We start from the raw sequence: 16,869 nt of genomic DNA on the forward strand, positions 1-16,869 counted from the left end.
CTGCTTTCTTTTTAAAAGCACTATGTTATTTCATGACAAGCCCTTTTGACCATTTTGGAGGAAAAATATTACATTCAATGGTTGAAAGGGTCTTCTGAATTGATTTGTATTTCACAATTTTTTTACAGATCATACCATGCACTTCTAACAAAGTCTGTAGTACTGAATGTTGTTTCCATAGTATTGCAGCAATAAGAACTGTGTGGAGAAGTCAAGTCATGCTAGGTATGTATAATGAACTGTGAAGACATTTTTCTTCATCATCGCTTTAGAACTGTTACCATCTAAGGAAGCAAATGTTCTTTCTACTGTTGAACTGTGGAATTCAATATGAAAAGATTTTTGATGTCTCTGGGGTTGATCAATTTCAATGATTTTTTTAAAAGGATAATATTAGTTTTAATGCATATCTTTCCCATAGCATTAGGAGCAGTGCATCTTTGACCTGTGGTTCCTGCAAAACATAAATTGACTTCAAGAGATGCAATCATTATTGAACTGAGAAAACACATTTTACCTGCTCGCCAGATATTTGTTAATTTGCAATTATGTGTCTCTCAGACAAACAGCGACAACAACATGATAAGGAGAATATACGACAAACTTCACTGCAATGTTTGGTGAGATGTAGCCCAAAATAACTCTTTCAGTCTTTAAGGTGCCATGAAACTATTCCCCACTGGCTCAATTGAATGCTTTTAAAATAGTAAATGGGAAACAAGTGAACTAGAAAACAACACTAATGAGTAGACAATCTCTTTATAGTATTATGACTTTAGCAAAACTGCATAAGAGCCAATGGTGTATGAAACACATGGATGGCATTAGAGGTTTTGCTGTAGGAGACTTTGTTCTTTGTTTTTTTTAAAAGCAGTTCACATTCCATCATTATTCATATTTTCATGAGAGCGAAACAACTAAATATAACTCAGGCAGAAGCACAAAAGAAGGAATACTAAACTTGATAGAAAAGAGTGTCAGGGTCAGCAGTCTCTACCTCTGCTGTTTAGCAATTGCTGAATAATGAAATAATAAAATGAAATATATCAGTAAGTAAGCTAATCTACTGAGATAGACAAGTGTCTTTATCTACAAAATTCCTCTTATTTGAGCAAGCATGCATGACTATCGCAACTCTGACATTGTTTAAGCAAAGGAACAGCAACAGCATCATTTTATCTTTTGGCCTTTGATTATTTTACCTTCAATGATGGAAAACTCTCTTTGATGAAAGGCCTGGTTACAAACTTGATCCAAAAATCCCGTCTCTGTCTGTGGTATGTACAATAGTTCAAACACCGGTGCTTTGTCTGAAATTAAAAAAAAATCTTGTTTTGCCAACACATGCTTTTCTTTCTTATTGAAGTTTGCACCAAAGATGTATAATCACAATGTCTGTACAATTCACAAATAGAGCCCTAATAAGGCAAAAATAGTTGAGCGGGATACTTTTAAATTTTTGTTTTCTGTCTCTCATCTGCAGTGGAAAATGCTTCGTTATCATTTGTGAATATTTCTAGAAGACTCTTCTTTTCTCTCATTGAAACAATATTACATACCTACTAATAGGAGGCAATATTTCTTCAAAAAGTGTGTTCTTCTTACAGAAGCTCTAAGTTTTGCAAGGGATAGTTTATGGGTTCCATGTCAATAAAGTTATAAATCCACCCTAGATTTTATTCTAGGCATCTCATCAACCATCCAAGGTTCTGAAACTAATCCCTAACTAGGTTCAACATCTTGGCTAGTTTTTTAAAGAGCTGCAATAATACCTAGAACTGATTCACCACACCCCTAACATGGAAAATAGCTGTTTCCACAGCAGTTTGCCATGTTTTAATCTTCATTCAATGTTTCTCATTCATCATTCACACAATACAAGTCAACAGGCTTGTTTTGCATAGACATCAAATGTTCAGCTACTACAAGGATGCAGAGCGAATTGGGAATCAAAGTTTCATGGCTGGATACATAATATTGTCAATAGGAATCTCCTGGGTAGCCTTAATAGTTGCAATCAAAAAGGGGAGGATTAATGCCAAAGGATGCTTACATGTTCTTACAAAATGCTCTGATTACTTCTGATGGCTAGTGGGATATGAGTGTGGTTGGGAACTGTAGATCTTATAAATCAAAGTGTTTATTTTGCAAATGCTTTCAATACTTTTTCCAGTAATCTGCATGTCTGTCATTATCTTCCTGTACCCTGTAGCACATTTTATTCCTTTATTTGCTTACTTTATGTTATACAAAGGAAATAACTGTGCAAAATAATCCCAGAAAGTTTAAAATGGCAACTACAGCAAAACAGAAATAAGAAAGAGAAAGCAGCAAGGGGCATCCCACGGCAAGTGGTCATTTGAGGCCAATAAATTATGACCACAACTATAGCCAGTGTCATTTAAGCACTCTTTAGTTTCTGATGATAAAGCACTCGCTTATCACCACACTGACAAGTGCAAACCTCTATGGCCTTAGCTTACAGCCTGTCCATTTGTTACCCAGCCAGCCGAGCTGCACTGGATTTAGTGCAACTCAAGTGGGTCATGAGCATGAATAGGTAAAAATATTGCCTGGCTTCCCAATGGCAGGTCAGAGGCTAGAGTTGGCTGCACAGTGATGTATGAGCACAGTCGTCTGTTCTTCTGTTTGTAAGCTGCTGGTAAGGTCTGCCAACTGAAGTGGGAGTGGGGGGGGGGGAGGGAGAGAGAAAAAGAGTTGGAGAGACTGGCCTAGTTAGGGTTTTTTTGTTTTATTCTTTCTTGGCTCTCAGGCCAGTTATGAAAGAAAGAAAGTATATTTTATCTGCATTTTTTCCAGAGAAGCCAACTGGACCAGCAGTGGAATCACACCAGAACACTGGTGATTGATATTTGTTTCCATTGTGTCTGATGAAATCAAGCTAGCTCACAGTATTCAGGGGCAGGCTGCACAGAACACAAAGTTACCTCGGCCTGAGTGGTTTCACATAGACACCTAAACCAAATTCCTTATTGCATGGGGGAGCCTTTCCCCTCCCCTTGACATTTAGCCAGCACATGTGGCAAAACGGCAGACACAGTGATGCTTCCCGCATCACACGGGATTAAAACAGGAAGAAGTGTGCTGGCTCCATTGGAACAAGCACAACATGGGAAGGTCTCCATGTTTGGAGAGAAGCATCCAAGGACACTTCCACCCTGGTTGGCAGTAGGGCCTCTGCCAAAAGCCACATAAAATTGTGTGCTGGCTGGCAGTGGTGATCTTACCCTGAAGAAGTCTTGAAGTCTTGAAAGTCATAGGACACTTATTATTAGAAGTATGATGAGGTTGTTAGACACTTAAACCAGTTCCTCTGTGATGAGCCTAACATCACCACAAGAACCAATTTGAGGCTGGAATGGTGGCCACAGTATCTGCTGATTGCGGATCAGAACGAAATCCAGATTTTTTTCTTGCCCCATCCACTGAGATGCACTGATGCACATATCTATATCTGCTGAGGTTCAGTGCTAGATCATGACAGGGAACAGGAAATAAGAACAAGGAGGAAAAGCTGAGTGTTTCAATGGAAAGGATATGATGTTGTCATGAATCTAACCTTTTGCCAGGAAGGCCGAAGCCTGGAAAGACAGTAGCTGATATGTTCAGAGATAGGCAGGAGAGCTAAGAGGCAAGAGGGAGGAACCAGCCGACTCCTGATTGGCCAGAGCAGTCAGGGGAGGAGTTAGGTTTGAGAGGGAAAAAGGCTGTGTCTTTTTGACAAGCTGGGGAGTTGAGCTTTAAACATCGAAGAGTGTAGTAGTAGGCCTGTAGGTTTCGTTTCGTTAATTCGTTATTTCGTATTAAAATCGTTTTTTTTTCATATCCGAAGCGATATCAAAACAATATTTTTAAACCCGGAAGGGTTTAAAAATATCGAAGCAGCAGCCCCATGTATTTTACGAGCTGAAGCTCCGCTCGTTAATGGCATGGAGGCTGCTGCTGAGTGGTGCTGCAGTGGTGTCTGGGAGCCAATCCGGCGCTCCCAAGCAAGCACCCCAGCAGTGCACCGTGGCAGAAGCCGGATGGCGCGCGGAGGCCGCTTGTGAGCGCGCGCGCGCCATCCAATGGGCTCTGGCTCCTGCGCCCCCCTCCTCCTCCTCCTCCTCCTCCTCCTCCTCCTCCTCCCATCTGGGAGGAGGAGGAGGAGGAGGAGGAGGGGGGCGCAGAAGCCGGAACCCATTGGATGGCGCGCGCGCGCTCACAAGCGGCCTCCGCGCGCCATCCGGCTCTGGCTCCTGCGCCCCCCTCCTCCTCCTCCTCCTCCTCCTCCCATCTGGGAGGAGGAGGAGGAGGAGGAGGAGGAGGGGGGCGCAGAAGCCGGAGCCCATTGGATGGCGCGCGCGCGCTCACAAGCGGCCTCCGCGCGCCATCCGGCTCCGGTTCCTGCGCCCCCCCTCCTCCTCCTCCTCCTCCTCCTCCTCCCAGGAGGAGGAGGAGGGAGGGCGCAGGAACCGGAGCCGGATGGCGCGCGGAGGCCGCTTGTGAGCGCGCGCGCCATCCAAGCGGCCTCCGCGCGCCATCCGGCTCCGGTTCCTGCGCCCCCCCTCCTCCTCCTCCTGGGAGGAGGAGGAGGAGGAGGAGGGGGGGCGCAGGAACCGGAGCCCATTGGATGGCGCGCGCGCGCTCACAAGCGGCCTCCGCGCGCCATCCGGCTTGTGTGACTTTTCAGGGCTGTATACCATGTTCCAGAAGCATTCTCTCCTGACATTTTGCCCACATCTATGGCAGGCATCCTCAGAGGTCTGTTGGAAACTAATGGTGAGTTATATATCATCTCTCTAATACTATGGAATGTCCAGGGTGGGAGAAAGCCATTGGTGACCATTACTGCAACATTCACACTTAGCCTGTTTGATCAAGAAAAATTTTTTTTCTAAAATGTTTTGTAAATAATAACGAAAATTCGTAAATAACAAAACATTTTTTTGGTAAGTTTTGTAAATATTTTTAATATCGAAACAAAAAAACACCCCAATTAAGAATCGAATTTAGAAACAAATTTTTTCTTGATCAAACAGGCCTATGTAGTAGTACTTTAGGAAGAGGGAGCTGAGAGGAATTTAGACAGGGAAAACTTTTGAAGTGAACCTTGGGATTAGAGCATAGGATAGGCAGAGGTTCCTGAAACACTGTACAGAGTAGGGTTAGTGAAGGAAAGCCTGGTTTGCTCTGTGAGGCAGTCAGTGGGGCTGTTCTCAGGGACACACTGTGTCAGAGTTAGTGAACAGTGTGAAACAAGGAACTCACAGGGAACAAAAGTTAAAGTCTTAAGAGAAGACTACCAGCTAAGCCTCAAGTAACAGCAATACGCTTTTGTACCGCTTGTTAAGAGTTGATTTGTTCACCAAGTTTCAATAAACCTGTTGCTTATTTCATCTTTAAACTACTGTCTGCCTCGGTCTGCACACTAATTAGATCTCAGCTAGCCTAAAGACAACTTAGTTCCAGTCCAGTCAGCGAAAGAAGCAGTTATCAAAGAAGAACTAAGGGCTTGAATATACTTTACCTATTTCACATTCACACTTATGTTTTCCTCAGACATTAATTGAGGTGGCGGCGGCGAATCTATCAATTACATCGGCAATTAACATCGTTAACGTAGTTGGTCACTGAATAATATTACTGAGGTGGGATAAGAGAGTCTTTCCCCCTTGTCATAGTTGTTTATCGTCATTAAAGTAGTGTCCAGCTGAACGTTAACATTTTCACGCTGGTGGGCAGTGGTTGGGATTGCTGTCCCCCCTGCCCAAGATTGTCGTTGATCCTCGTTATACTGGTGGCAGCGGTGGGATTGCTTTGTCCACCCTGCCCAAGTGAACGTTGATCTCTGTTACAGATGTCCTCTCCCACAGGAGTAACCTTTTCTCTGGCAAGCTGTGTTTTTGGGTTTTTGAAAGTATGTCAGTGCCAGTAGTTACCATGAGAAGTGCTTCACATATTTCAGTCTCAGATTTGAACCCTGCATGGGATTTCTGGCTACTTTCTGGTCATTTTTTCTATGTGTTGTTTTTGCTTAATACACACTGAAGCACATATTGGAGTGTACGTTTGTGGATACCCTGATCTCAAGCTGACTTCAAATTGCATCATAGTATCTATGTGGAACAGTCCTCTATTGCATGATAGGGTTGACCCTTTCCCTGGTCTTTGTCTTTAGAAAAGAAAGGACCAAGATAAGTCATTTTGGTACAAGGAAAGTCAGATATTTGTAAATATATGAGTGTGGTGTATTCCGATGAGGATCAGCTCCCTTGGGGCTCAAATAAGTGTTTCTGTATTTTTTTTTGTCTTAGTTACCTGAACTAAACCTGAGCTTTTCAGCTGTAGTATCCCTTTGAGACTGAAAATTTCAACTCACAGCCAGGTATCAATCTATAGTTGCTGTTGCTGTTGCCGCTGCCTTCTCCTCCCTTTTCATGTTCTCCTTTTGAGGAGTGCACAATCATTAGTGTTTGACAGCCTGACAACATGTACATCTATAAGCAACATAGACATCTACAAAACAGAAGAATACCTTTACTTTGTATTTCCAGCTTACCTAAATTGAGTTACAATGGGTATTGAATGATAACAAACAACATTTTCATTCCATCGAGCAAACTGGTTGGATGAAGTAGTATGCACAAATGCACATTTCAACCATGCATTTCAACCACACAAATTAATCACTCTCCAGATATGGGACATATGAGGCTGGTTAGTACTACAGCATTACAGTATTTCAAACAGTGGTTGCAACTCAACAAATTTCAATTTAAGATTAATCCTAAAAGACCACATTCTTAAAGTACTAATATCTATACCATTATGCTTGTAACTCCCTACAGTTCCATGTTTAAATTGTCACTTTGTCAAAAAAAAAGTTAGGACTATGAATGTGTATATTTTCCAGAAAGTAGCATGAATACCTTGGCCTGAAACTATTCAGCAGCTGCTTGTTGCTGAATAATTTATGCGACGGGTTTCTTATCTGGATAATTCTGTTTCTGGGCTTCCTATTTCTTCCTGTTTTGTATTACAACTTTGATCATTTTTTTTAAAAAAAATGATTTCTTCTGTTTATGTTTTTCTTTATGGTCAATACCTTTTCATTGTAAGCACATTGCTTTCATATTAGAACAACTAGGACTGTGGATTTGCTTTTTTGGCATTTGCTACAACCTTTTCATTCTAAACAATTTATTATAAGTTGCATGCTTCATCAATTCTGGTCTTGAATTTACTTGTAAACATAATGCATTGCATTCAAACTTAGATCTACTGAAAAAAATGTCTTGTTAATCTAAACTAAAGTAAATCCAACTCATTTTAAGGATCTACTCTAAATAGAACTAGCATTGTATCTACACTATAGAAGTATTACAATTCAGCATTTTTTTAAACTTCTGTAGTTCAATGTTATGGAATCATAAGAGAGGTAATTAGATGAGGCACAAGAACTCTTTGGCACAGAATTACAATTCTCATGATTCTACTGCGCTGAGCCATGGGGTGTTAAACTATATTAATTCTTCAGTGTGAATGCAGCCCAAGTCTATATCAAACTCATATTTCTAACTTTCAAAGTAAACTCTGGTCAAAGTGTTATGACTGCTACAATGTGCTCTGTATGGAAATATCTCCATAGACTGCATAGAAATATTATCTGGAACAGAAAATGACCAAAAGTCTCATTAATCATTACCTGAAAAATGAAATGAATGAACATTTCCTGTAAAAGAGGTTTACTGACTGTAATTAATAGAAACTTCAGTTCTGTAGTGACAACATAACCTTGGTAGGTTTGCTTTCTTTTTTGGACTGTAAGACTTGAGAAGAGAGACTGTAAGGACTATTTCAAGATCATACTATGCGCCTAAAAAACTTATCCAGGTGGTGATGAATTTAGTGAATGGGTGAAGGGTTTAATAACAGTAAAACTTGAAATTTGACACTTTTTTTATATCTTTGGTGGAAAAATGGAAATATGGTGGATTATCTTTAAAGGCTGAAAAATTTAATGGTAATGGACATCAGTTTGAATATGTTGTATTTGCTGGTATAACAAAACAACCAGCAAAGACTTTGACTTCACAGAGCTACCATATTTACAAAATTTAAATTACTTCTTGATTCATTTGAATTAAAGATGATAATGTTTAAAGAAGGAATCTTACGGCACTTTAGAGACTAACTGCGAGGAAGGAATTGGTAGCATACATTTCTATAGACTAAGTTCTCTTTCTCAGATGCATTTTGCAATATCAAAGATGCTTTAAAGCAGGGAGGATATTTGCATGTCATAAGTTAAAGAAATAACAAAAGTAGCAAGAATGGAGAAGGGGGTTATTCTTCCTAGGGAGTGGAAAAAGATGTGAAAATGCACAGGGTGTACAGGATGTGGGTGGGCATGGCCTATGAGATACTTGATTTATCTCAGGACTTTTTAGTATAGGGGCTGAGTTTTTGTAATTTTATGTGAGATCAAAATATGGGTTATTGTAGGTTGTGACCTCACGACCTCTGAGGATGACTACCATAGATGCAGGTGAAACATCAGGAGATAATGCTTCTAGAACATGGCCATACAGCCCAAAAAACCTACAACAACCTAGTGATTTGGGCCATGAAAGCCTTCAACAATACAGATTTAAATATTATAAGAGTCAAATGCTTGTCTTCTACTGCTTTAAAGATAACGGGTTATTTTAACATCTGATGTGGGATATTGGATTTATCTTGGGAAATAATATTTTATCATATCAAATTTTAAAAGGTCTGAAAAATGTGAAATTATATGAAATGTTGAATATAAACCAGATTGATTCATATGAAAGGAGATTAATGATACTCATATACACATTTGGTTTGTAGCTTTGCTAGAACAGTAGATAATGAGAAGAGGTATTAGGTAGGTTAGAAAAAGATGGGAGGGCTGCCTTATTATAAAGAGGAAATAATGTATTATCTGAGATCTTTTTATTAGGATAGATTGCTTGTAAAAATGGATGTAGAGTGCTAGAATAAGCCTTTGATTAAGTATGTTAGTTGATAAAGATTATTAAGACTAATTGTTGGAAGTTAAGAGGCATCAATGCTTGTACAGCATAATTAGTGACAAAGGGAGGTCTAGAGAGCATGCCTGCATAGTTGTATCACCCCTTTGTTTCTCTATTTTATCTCTGTGCTCAAACCTTTTTGTTTTCTTCCTGCCTGCAGAGGTCACTTCCCCCTTCTTCTGAAGCGGTTCATTAGGAGATTATTGCATGAGGGTTTAGGCATGTATTCACAGCTTCCTAACCATGATTGTAAATACTCCTGATTGCATGGTGTCATCTCAATCTCATTTTAAACCAGTGCTCAAGTGATTGTTAGGCTATCCCTTTCTACGCATGGGGCATTCTTGTTAATAGCCTGCAGAAAACACTTTCTTCCAGTGTTGGTAGTGGTGCAAAACATCAAATGTGCTCCTGCAGTGAATTTGGGATATGGACATGATGTGGATGTCTCTTTCTTCCACTTCCCTTCCCCATTCCCAAAGTGTGAGTCATTGAACTCTGATGAGAACATAGAGATAATCTCTGGTTGTAGAGCTATAACTTGTCACTTTTATTCAGTTAGCTTCCTTTCATTTATGTCTTTTTTTAAAAAAAAACCAGGTAACTACACAGTTTCTCGGGTGATTCCTTGCACTCATATGAATGCCCGTTGTATTGTAACCCTTTCCTTACTATTTGCAAAATGTCTGGTTTTTTTTTTGTTTTTTTTTTGCAATAAAGTAAATCAGTTTCTACAAGCCCCTGCACTCCAAACAAGGTTTGGTGCCAATAAAACAATATGAATAACATCCCTATTTTGGATGGGAAGAGCTAATGCTGAAAGAGTGGATCTTGACTAAAACCACCTAGTCAAAAGTAAGATTAAAGATGAGGCCACCATAAATAGCAGCTCATTCTCTTACTCACCAGCTTTCTGATCTTGGCTGTATTCAAATAGAGGTGTAATCATGTTTGTAGTTTGCCTTCTCTGCAATAAAAAGGTGTTTTGACACAATGAGGCTGGATCTATACTGCCATACAATCCAGATTATCAAAGCAGATAATCCACATTACCTGCTTTGAACTGGATTATAGGAGTCTGCACTGCCATACAATCAAATTCAGATAAGATAATTTGGATTTTATATGGATTTTATATGGATTTTAAATGGGGTCTGAAGCTGGAATTATGCTATCCTATATCCCAGGCTCTGATCCCATATGATCTGCTTTGAACTGGACAATATGAGCTAACGCTGCCAGATAATCTGGCATAAGCAGATAATCTGGGATCAGATCATGGGATATAGGGCAGTGGAAGATCCAATGAAAACACCACTCACAATTACTGGAAGCAGGGCTTTATTTTCCTACTTGTAAGGATGCAAAAAAAGCTAATTCTAATATATTTCAAACCTCTCACTATATACTTTTTGAAGCTCACCCTCTCCAAATCAGGTTACTTTTAAAAATCCCCAGCTCATCCATTCCCATAACAACCTAGGTCAGATGCCCAATTCCCCTCCTTGGTTCTCTGCCTCCCTTCCTACAGTCTTTGGACATTCATGTCAGGGTAACTATTCAGTCAATTCTCATGCCTGAATCAGCTTCCTGACATTACTCCCCTCCTGGAAATATGCTGCCACCTGCAGAAAAGAGAGACAGCAACAAACAAAACAAGAGAGACAAAATTAGCCACTAGACTTGTGTGGGTAGTTTTGATGAAACAGTCTCTTTAGTCTGGGCACATGTACGTGATCAGCATTGACCTACTCAGGATGAAGCATGTGGGCTGTCCATTTCACAAAATACTGGGCTTTCCCATGATATTTCTGAGAGTCAAAAGTGTTAGAAATGTTGACATGTGCATGAGCCCCACCATAAAAGGGATGGACTTGTCCTCAAGCAGCCTCCATCACGACATGGTACATGCAGGCTTGAGTAGGCTGCAATGGAAAAGAGTAAGTATGCAGTAACTTCAGGTGGACAGCCACAAGGTTACCAATCCCTGAAACAGGAAAGGGGCAATGAATCTCAGAGCTAACCTCCGAGATGGTTGAGTGGTCCTCAAAAACTTGGTGGACAAGTAAACCAAATCCCCCACTTTAAAATTGGTTCCTCTGCCCTCTTCCTGTCAGCAAACTTTTTGTAATCCACTTTGGTTGCTCCAGCATAAGACATTCCATCACGGATATGGTCAACCCCCATGAATTATTATTATTATTATTATTATTATTATTATTATTATTATTATTATTATGTTTTATGCAAATGATTTTATTGCATGAAGTATGAAACATGATAAAAATGTGCAGTTTCTTGAAGTTTGTGAAACGGCTTTGAGAGCAGCATTATTTTGGAACAACTTTTGAAATGTGAGGAAAACCTAAAATTGCTCATTGATTACTTCATGAAGAAAATTAGGGACTAATTAGTTTTAATGTGAGGATGAAGGAGGAATGAGGTAAGCAATGCATGCTAAGAAGTTAGAAAAGTCACATTAAAAAGGTTGCACATTGCAATATTTCTTTGTAATGTATCCCTCATTACTTTTGATTTATCTCCGTTCCCCCTCCCCAATTCAAAAATATAGGAAAGGTCATCAGATGGCCAATAAGGTGAAATGACCATCTCTCAAAACAAGAGTTTGGAGTAAATTTAACTTGTTCATCAAAGAATTGCCATATGTATGCTCTTGATGCTACAAGAAGCACTGCCTGAACATCAAGCAAAAAGTGGGTGCCAGAAACAATATCATACGAAAGCTGACTGGCACAACCTGGGGATCACAACCAGATACAGTGAAGACATCTGCCTTTGCACTGTGCTACTCTGCTGCTGAGTATGCATGCCCAGTGTGGAACACATCTCACCACACTAAAACAGTGGATGTGGCTCTTAATGAGACATGCTGCATTATCACGGGGTGTCTGCGCCCTACACCACTGGAGAAATTACACTGCTTAGCCGGTATTGCACCACCTGACATCCACCAGGAAGTAGCAGCCAATAGTGAAAGGACCAAGGCAGAAACATCTCCAGCTCATCCCCTGTTTGGGTATCAGCCAGCACGTCAATGACTTAAATCTAGAAATAGTTTTCTAAGATCTACAGAGACACTTGCTGGAACACCTCAGCAAGTGAGAGTCCAAAAGTGGCAGGCTCAAACCCAGTACCTCAACCAATGGCTGATACCAAATGAAAGACTCCCTCCTGGGCACACAGAAGACTGGGCGACTTGGAAGGCACTGAACAGACTGCGCTCTGGCACCACGAGATGCAGAGCCAACCTTCAGAAATGGGGCTACAAAGTGGAATCCTCGACATGCGAGTGTGGAGAAGAGCAAACCACTGACCACCTGCTGCAATGCAACCTGAGCCCTGCTACATGCACAATGGAGGACCTTCTTGCAGCAACACTGGAAGCACTCCAAGTGGCCAGATACTGGTCAAAGGACATTTAACCAACTACCAAACTCACACGTTTTATATTTGTCTGTTTGTTTGTTTGCTTTGTTCTGTTAGAAATTCAATATAATGGATTGGTTGCTCTGACACGACAAATAAGATGCTAAAATCGTCAAAGTAGTGATATTGTTTCTCATTACTTAAAAATCATGCTTAAGAATGAGAAAGAAAGCCAAGGAGGGAAGGAAGATTAACACTTTTCAAGTATTTTTGCTATGCTCTGCATGTATGAACCTTGAAGTTGTTCAAAAAACCATGGTGTAATGATCAAACTTAATCAAGTTTTTTTAATTGTATTAGAATATATTTAGATAAGTAATTGATAAACTGTATTAAAATATCAGCCCACCAACATGATTGGCTTATGAAATGGGGATATGCAATACATCTCCAGGCAATAGCTAAATTTTCATTCGTATCCTCTATTAATTCTTATCCCTAGTGTTACATGAAATTTTATCCGTCTTTTCAAATTCTTGTATTTCTACTAATAGTATATTTGTCTGTGATCAGGGAAATCCTTTCATAGCTGAAAAGCAACTGGAGATCATCTAGAGGACTAAGGTAGGATTATAGTTCTATTTTAATGTTTATGTTTCAAGATAATAGCTATCACCTGAACAAGATAAGAAGGCTGACAGACCTAAGCTCCTCTCACTAAGCAATGCTGATGCCTGCCTTTCTGTCAGCCTGAGGCATTTTTCATGATTAAAGTAGTGAGAAAGGAGAGCCTGAATTTAACCTAGCTATTATGGTTTTTTCATCATTCCCTCTTTCTGTCTCACATGAAATAATGTAATGTCTTACTTCAACTATATTATGTCAGTATACTTCTAAATAGCAGTGTACTTCTAAATTAACTATATCACATTGTAAGCACTTCTGACAAGCTGAACATATATTATTTAAAAAATCCCTATCAAAGTTAGCAGGTATAGGAGACTAAGGGTGCATTTACACTGTAGTATTAATGCAGCTTGACACCATTCAATGTTATGGTATCATGGCAGCTGTACAGTACTTTTACAAGGTCTTTCATTTTCTCTGCCAAAGACTACTGGTGCATCATCAAGATACAAATTGCACAATTCTATAGCATTGAAACATAGCATATATACTGACAAAGCTGTCAGTTGTTGAACTGAAATTCCTATCATTGGCTATGCTAACTAGAGATTATGTGAATTTTAGTCTCATACTGTTTAGAGAACCATAATACCTGGCCTGTAGAAGTTGGTGGATTTTATTATACTGTTTTTCCTTCTTTTTTTCAGGGAACAGACATCACATTCTAGCCATCTGGGGCAAAAGACAGCGAGCAGGATGTATATAATTCCTAGCAAATACAGATGCTTTGGAGAAGCAAAAAGATAGACTGGCAGTACCAGGCATGTAGCCGGGAAGGGGGGGGGGCTTGAGGGGTTTTACCCCCCCCCCCTTAAAATTCTCAGGGTGGTCCACGAGAAGGCCTTACTGGTACATTATTTAAACTGTTACATTTATTCAGATCATGATCTGATCACCATGCTCAATATATCCCATATGCATGGGGCTATTGGGATAATGATACAAAAGGTTTGTTAGGGTAGAACCTCAGCCCCCCCCCCTTTGAATCAAACTCAGCCCCCCCCCAATCAAACTCAGCACCCCCCCCCCCCCCAAATCAAAATCCTGGCTATGGGCCTGGGCAGTACATAACTTCTTTTATGCTTTGATAACTATCTTGGACTACTTTGGACATTTGAATGTCACTGAAGACCAATTGGAAATGACAGTTAATTCCAAAGAGCTCTGCTAGACTGCTGTCTAGATACTGGCATCAGGGTAAATATTTCCACTGTTCAGCAAGGCCCATAGATATATGATTTATTTACTACATGCTTTGGGGACCTGCCTACTTAAGAGTGATGTCAGTCCAAGACCCACCCACCCCCTTCAGCAAAATCTTCTTTTGGACCATGGTGGGAAATTTGGACCTTGCTAACTGGGAGCCCAGAGTACCAATGGCTTGCCGGAGGAAGACTTGCAGCAGCCGCCAGCTCCAGATGATACATTGCAAAAAACAAAAGACTGAAATGTACAATGCATGTCAGCTTATTTGACCAGCTTACCACTGGGTGTTATCTTTTCTGTCCTGATTGAATAAATTTCCTTGGTGGCTTCTGCTTCAACTGGTGAGACTCCTTTGATTAGGTAACAGTGGGCTTTAGCTTTGAGTCTTGTCGGGCACAGACTCTGCAGCTTGGTGCTGAAACTCACTATCTACATGTTAGATCTTGTTATCTGCGTTTCTGGATCTCAATATCCGTGGTCCAGATCTCACTATCTATGAACTGCTCTAAATTGCTCCATATCAAGAGGACATTTTCTCTCACATCTAGCTCAAGGAAAAGGGCCATCTCCCCATGAAACCTTACTTACCATGGTTATGTTAAACTGCACCTTCCTTCCCCACCCCCGGACTTACCAGTATCAGTGATGCACTGTGTGATTATTAGGCCTTCAAATATTATCAAAAAGAGATTCCCAACATAAAGATGGTCAGAATCCATGGCAAACCTTTATAGGGATTCTTGTTCTCACCAATTGACCCACCAAGCCAAATGCTCACCACCAGTCATTGATAGAAACGTGGGCCCCTTTCATGCAAAAAGGTAGTCATGCTATGTTCCCACTTTAATTAACATGGTTTCATCTTCTGGAATCCTGAGATATTTAGTTTAGAGGAAGGGTGTCCAGTAGGGCTGGGCGGTTTCATTTCGTTAATTCGTAATTCGTTAATAATTCGTTAATTTTTTTCAATTACAAAACGATAACGAACCATTCTGGAGCAATTATTTAAAAAAACGAATTTTCAAAAACATTTTGTAAATGCTTCGTATTTCGATATTGTATTCGTTTCGTTATTGTTTTGAGGTCGTTTCGTTATTACTTCCGCATGTCTGGGCCAGTTTTATGGTTTAATTAGTGAAAAAAAATTATAATATCACACCAACAGTCAACAACAGAGGGAGAGGGAAGCTTCAGAAGGTTTTGGAAGTTTTTTAGCGTATTTCGCAATCGCATCCGCCATTAACGAATCGATTCGTTATTGTTTCGGAAATCAATTCGTTAATTTTTTACCATTTACGAAATTTCGTAAATATCGAACTTTTTAAAAGGAAAATTTTGTAATTATTTTAAATATCAAAACAAAAAAAAACCCCAAATACAAATCGATTTTAGAAACAAATTTTTCCGTTGTTACCCAGGCCTAGTGTCCAGTATTCTCACCCAGAGAAGTTTGGTGCCTCATCAAGCAACAAACCCTAGAATTCCACAGGATAATCCCATGGTAGTTAAAGTGGAATAATAGCACTTTCATTGTACACTGTGAAAAGGTCTATGGAATGTTATGAGGTATTTAGAATTGCTTGCCAGGGTGCTGAACTATAAACCCTATGGCTCTGTGGAATGCACCTAAAGTGGTCTCAAAGGGCTATATCTGTAGTGCAAACAATATCCTTGTATCTCCATCTGAATTTAAGGCTGGATAGACACTGACATATAATCTAGTTCAATGTCGCTAATCTGCATTCTGAAATTGCATTGTATGGTAGTATAGATCCAGCCTATGGCTTCATCCCTAAACAGTTTGGGACCGCCTACATTCTTGACCGTATCTCCCTCCATGAACCAGCCCGGGCCCTTCGATCTCCGGGGGAGGCCCTCCTTTCGCCCCTACCAGTTTCACAGGCCTATCTTGTGGGCTCAAGGGAGAGAGCCTTCTCCTCGGTGCCCCCCCCCCCGACTCTGGAAGTCATTACCCGGAGAGATTAGGAAAGCCCCTACCTTAGAAACCTTTAAAAAGAACCTTAAAACCTGGCTCTTTCACTGCACCTTTGGTGAGTAGGTACATAACCTCACACTACAACCTCACACTACTGCTCCTCTCAATGTTTCTGTCACTGGAGTACACATCCCCCACTTGTGGGAAAGTTTGGTTCTAAAACCCCATTTTTATGAGCTCTCCTTTGCAAATAACCTGTTCCTCCGTTATCTCACCCTGAGTTTTTAACATTTTATCCTGCACATGCGGCCTGCCCATTGTCATTGTGATTGTGTTTATTGTAATTTTATATTGCTTAATGTATTCATCTGTTTTCATGTAATTATGATGCTATTGTTTGTTGCTTAGTGTTTTTGGTTTTATTTTGCTGTAATCTGTTGTTCAGGCTTGGCCTCATGTAAGCCGCCCCGAGTCCCCGTTGAGGGAGATGGTGGCGGGGTATAAATAAAGTTGTTTATTATTATTGTTGTTGCTGCTGCTGTTGTTGTTATCTCCATTGCCGTATAAGAGTAGACTCATGTCATGCAGTTC

General features: G+C 40.3%; 1 long non-coding RNA gene across 3 annotated transcripts in view; it reads left to right on the forward strand.

Moving 5' to 3' along the window:
- LOC132772782 (uncharacterized) overlaps nucleotides 1-14,135 on the forward strand; it is a 66,056-nt gene extending 51,921 nt beyond the window's left edge. For all 3 annotated transcript variants that reach the window (XR_009631269.2, XR_009631270.2, XR_009631268.2), the window contains 3 exons: nucleotides 129-225; nucleotides 13,023-13,073; nucleotides 13,784-14,135. This is a non-coding gene — a long non-coding RNA (uncharacterized lncRNA). The remainder of the gene's footprint in view (nucleotides 1-128; nucleotides 226-13,022; nucleotides 13,074-13,783) is intronic.
- The last annotated feature ends 2,734 nt before the right edge of the window (nucleotides 14,136-16,869 follow it).

This window comes from Anolis sagrei, chromosome 4, assembly GCF_037176765.1.
Source record: "Anolis sagrei isolate rAnoSag1 chromosome 4, rAnoSag1.mat, whole genome shotgun sequence".
Lineage (NCBI taxonomy): Eukaryota > Metazoa > Chordata > Lepidosauria > Squamata > Dactyloidae > Anolis > Anolis sagrei.